The sequence below is a fragment of the Capricornis sumatraensis genome, chromosome 1 (assembly GCF_032405125.1).
Source record: "Capricornis sumatraensis isolate serow.1 chromosome 1, serow.2, whole genome shotgun sequence".
In the NCBI taxonomy this organism is placed as follows: domain Eukaryota; kingdom Metazoa; phylum Chordata; class Mammalia; order Artiodactyla; family Bovidae; genus Capricornis; species Capricornis sumatraensis.
This window is the reverse complement of record NC_091069.1, coordinates 107,141,663-107,146,642: the sequence shown is the minus strand read 5'-3', so window position 1 is coordinate 107,146,642 and position 4,980 is coordinate 107,141,663. Positions and strand designations below refer to the sequence as shown.

Genomic DNA, 4,980 nt, shown 5'->3' with positions numbered 1-4,980 from the left:
CTTGCTGGCCGCGCCGAGGCAACCCAGGTCTGTGGCCGGAGTCCGGCTCGGCCACCCACCCGGGGAGGGGCAGGGGCTGCGCGGACCCAAGAGTTGGGACGCCGCTGCCTGCGAGGGCCGCCGGCTGGAAGACAGGCGACCGCTCTGAGCACGGTGGGGTGCTAGGGGCCAGGCACTGGTGGGGGCTTGAGGCACCAGCCGCACTGGGGGGCCGGGGCTAAAGGAGAGGGGACGCAAAACGCCTACAGCAGCCGGTATTCTCAGGCGGTCTCCCATCCAAGTACTAACCCGTCCCGACCTTGCTTCGCTTCCGAGATCAGGCGCCTTCAGGGTGGTATGGCCATAGACGGAGGCGGTTACCACCAGGCGCCCTAAAAGCCCTGCTCTGCGCCTCCCTTTCGCTCAGACCTGCCTGCCGGTTGGGCCAGCCGGCCGCACCTCTCAAGAGGCCTTGCACTGTACCTGAGCCGCAAGAGCCGCGACCGACTCCGCCTGGCCAGGGTCGGCAGCCCGGTGGCCGGCCGACGCCGCCCCGCCCCTGCACACCGCCACCCCCGGCCAGCACTCGCCTGGCGCAGGAGGGCTCCCGGCACCCCGGGCGGGCGCCCGGGCAAGCGTGCGTGCGTCCGGGCATGCGTGCGTGCGTGCCGGGGCTTGGGGTTGGGGTGTGGGTCGAGGAGGTCTCGACGCTCTCCCACCCTGGGCCTATCCAGGCCCGCCTCGCTCGGCGGCTCCCTCCCCCCCGATCCTGTTCTCTGCTCAGGACCATGTGGCCCCGGAGGTGTCTGGCTTCGGGGCCTGCTGCTGCCTGCGGCCCGCGGTCCTCTGAGCTTCCTCCGGGCCTAGGCACAGCCCAGCCGGGGCTTGGAGCGCCCATCCTGCCCAGTATCTGCTCGGTGCCCAAATGCAACCCAAGCTACCAGCTCAGTAGACCGGAGAGCGTCAGCCCCGCCCCTTCGCCCTACCGAGGACCCCCTTGGCCCACGCCGCCTGCCAAGTACAGGACCTTCCTGAGAGAGCAGATGAGTGACGGGCAGGCACACGGACAGACACTCGCACTCACCCACGCCAGGTGAGACAGCCGGCCGAGGCAAGTTCATCAACCAGAGCCAGAGTCCTAGCACCTGTGAGAGGCTGGGGCCAGAGGAAGGGACGGGAGACACAGAGGCAGAAAGAGACGAAGGTTCAGAGACGGACTCGAAGACTGCGACAGGGAGATGCAGGCAGACAGACATGTCCGCGTGCACACACGTACACGCATACTCACACAGAGAGGCATAGATGGAGAGACAGAAACACAGAGCAACTGACAGACAGAAAACTGGAGACAGATACGGGAGAGAGGATGGCATCCGATCCGAGACAGACACACTGGCACAGATCTTGACACACCTCAGAGACAGGCCATGCAGAAGAAGCAGCTTCTTCAAGGGAGGGGGAGTCAGCCTTGGGCCGGGCCCCAGCGGGGCTGGCAGTTACCCGTGGGGTCCCCAAGACTTTTTCACAGCAGAGGTCTCAAAGGTTCCCTTCGGCTTTGCTACTTAAGGCAAGACCTAGCCCCCACCCCTAGGCCAGAGGGTGAGTGTGTTGGTGGGCGAGGGTGTGGTCGGCCGACTGGGGGCCAGGTGGATACCCAGAAAGGAGGGGGCAGGGTGTGGAGCCCGGGGTTTGGAAGCCTGTGTGGTCCTCTTGCTGTCTCTCTCCCTCTTTCTCCATCTCCCTTACCTGGGGTTTCAGGCTCTTGACCTGTCTGGGTGGCAGGATGTGTGTGTGTGTGTGTGTGTGTGTGTGTGTGTGTGTGTGTGTTTGCATGCGAGGGGCTGGGTGTGAGACTGGGGCTGGGCTTGGGCCTGGGCTTTGGGCTGGGTGGGCCACAGTTCAAGTTTCTTCTATGGACTCTCTTAGTTTTACATTTACTGAGTCTTCTACTTAAGAGTGGCCTCCTCTATGTTTTGCATGCTTGCTCTCCCTTTTCTAGTTTTCTGTTCCTGTTATTTTGTAGGTTAAGTTAGGAATGTTTATCGTCTTGATACCCACTAGATAAATTTTAAAACAACACACAATGATAAAAACCCAAAAAACCTGAAATAAAAGGATCGGAAAGTTCTTTATTTAATTTTGTGAACTGAATGTTGGTGAGAAATTATTTCCTCTTTATATAGGTAATACTCCTTTCATATATTGTTTTCCTAAAATGAAAGTATCACCATAATTAAGATTATCATTCATTAATATTGTTCTTTCAGGCAGCTTTAGAATTTGGAAATACTCATTTCCAAATGAATATTAAAGGAAAAATACATTTCCTTTATTTAACAAATATATATATATATACACACACATACATACACTGGGCAGTCATATTGTGCTAGACAGTATGTTAAGTGCTGAGTGATACAACGATCATTAAATCCTGTTTCTGCCTTTCCATGGCTCACTGACTAAGCACAGGAACACACAGAGATACAGTACTTTGGGTGCATCAAGTGTGCAGTGACTTACCACCTTGGCAAGGGAGGAAGAGAGAGAAATTGATAGGAGGATTGATCTGAATCCTGAAGATCATAGGCCCCTTCAACCCCAGGTTAAAGTTTTGTTTTCCTTAAGGAAAATAAAAGGGGTATTCTTGGAGCTAGCATTTTGTTTAAATTTTCTAATTATTTCCAAATTTGAAACTTGAGAGTCTTAGCAGGATTCCTGTTGAGGAGGTAAGTGGGTTTTGTTGACTTCCAAGCAGAAATTTTTCCTGTGTGGTTAGTTGCTTTACTATGGCCATCATCTTTATTTTATTTAATTGAAGTATAGTTGGTTTTTAATGCTGTATTAACTTCTGCCATACAGCAAAGTGACTCAGTTATACGTATATATGTATATATATGTGTTTTGTTGTTCAGTCACTGTATACATTCTTTTTAATATTCTTTTCGAAATAGCTTATACCAGGATATACCAGAATCTGGTTCTCTGTGCTATGTAGTAGGACCTTCTTATTTATCCATTCTGTACGTAATAGCTTATATCTGCCAACCCCAACCTCTCACTCCATCTCTCACGTCCATACATGACTACTGGAAAAACCATAGCCTTGACTAGATGGACATTTTTTGACAAAGTAATGTCTCTGCTTTTTAATATGCTATCTAGGTTGGTCATAACTTTCCTTCCAAGGCATAAGCATCTTTTAATTTCATGGCTGCAATCACCATCTGCAGTGATGTTGGAGCCCCCAAAAAATTAAGTCTGACACTGTTTCCTCTGTTTCCTCATCTATTTCCCATGAAGTGATGGGATCAGATGCCATGATCTTCGTTTTCTGAATGTTGAATTTTAAGCCAACTTTTTCACACTCCTCTTTCACTTTCATCAAGAGGCTTTTTAGTTCCTCTTCACTTTCTGCCATAAGGGTGGTATCATCTGCATATCTGAGGTTATTGACATTTCTCTTGGCAATCTTGATTCCAGCTTGTGCTGCTTCCAGCCCAGCGTTTCTCATGATGTACCCTGCATAGAAGTTAAATTAGCAGAGTGACAATATACAGCCTTGTCATACTCCTTTTCCTATTTGGAACCAGTCTGTTGCTCCATGTCCAGTTCTAACTGTTGCTTCCTGACCTGCATACATGCTTCTCAAGAGGCAGGATGAACCTCATATGTACTACCTTGTTGCTTTGTAATTTCCTTCTTGATTTTCCTGTTGACCCGTTGGTTTTTTAGTAGCATATTGTTTCAGTTCAGTTCAGTTGCTCAGTCATGTCCGACTCTTTGCAACCCCATGGACTGCAGCATGCCAGGCCTCTCTGTCCATCACCAACTCCCGGAGTTTACTTCAACTCATGTCTATTGAGTTGGTGATGCCATCCAACCATCTCATCCTCTGTCATCCCCTTATCCTCCTGCCTTCAATCTTTCCCAGCATCAGGGTCTTTTCTAGTGGGTCAGTTCTTTGCATCGGGTGGCCAATGTATTGGAGATTTAGCTTTGGCATCAGTCCTTCCAATGAGTATTCAGGATTGATTTCCTTTAGGATGGACTGGTTGGATCTCCTTGCAGTCCAAGGGACTCTCGAGTCTTCTCCAACACCACAGTTCAAAAGCATCAACTCTATGGTGCTCAGCTTTCTTTATAGTCCAACTCTCGCATCCATACATGACTAGTGGAAAAACCATAGCTTTGACTAGATGAACCTTTGTTGGCAAAGTAATATCTCTGCTTTTTATTATGCTGTCTAGGTTGGTCATACCTTGTCTTCCAAGGAGCAAGCATCTTTTAATTTCATGGCTGTAGTCACCATCTGCAGTGATGTTGGAGCCCCCCAAAATAGCCTGTCACTGTTTCCACTTTTTGCCCACTATTTGCCATGAAGTGATGGGACCAGATGCCATGATCTTAGTTTTCTGAATGTTGAGTTTTAAGCCAACTTTTTCACTCTCCTCTTTCACTTTCATCAAGAGGCTTTTTAGTTCCTCTTCCCTTTCTGCCATAAGGGTGCTGTCATCTGCATATCTGAAGTTATTGACATTTCTCTTGGCAATCTTGATTCCAGCTTGTGCTTCTTCCAGCCCAGCGTTTCTCATGATGTACTCTGCATATAATTTAAATAAGCAGCGTGACAATATACAGCCTTGTCATACTCCTCTTCTTATTTGGAACCAGCCTGTTGTTCCATGTCCAGTTCTAACTGTTGCTTCCTGACCTGCATATAGGTTTCTCAAGAGACAGATCAGGTGGTCCCCTTCCTATATCTGCTTGCTTTAGTCTGATAGTCATACAGGCTCAAACATGTTCTAAAAAGAAAAAGAATATGCATATTCTTATTCTCCTTGCTCAGATTTTATGATTTTGATGTCCCTATTTTACATCTTCATGTTTATCCTTTTGCTGGTCCTTGTGTTATCATTGCTTTCACAAATACTTTTTTTTTCTTTTTTCTTTTTATGTGTGTGTGTGTGTGTGTGTGTGTGTGTGTGTGCTAAGTTGCTT

The 4,980-nt window shown here is 48.8% G+C and overlaps 1 pseudogene; it reads right to left on the bottom strand.

The window, feature by feature from the left end:
* Positions 1–239: 239 nt before the first annotated feature.
* Positions 240–348, bottom strand: LOC138094102 (5S ribosomal RNA; annotated as a pseudogene).
* Between the last annotated feature and the right edge of the window lie 4,632 nt (positions 349–4,980).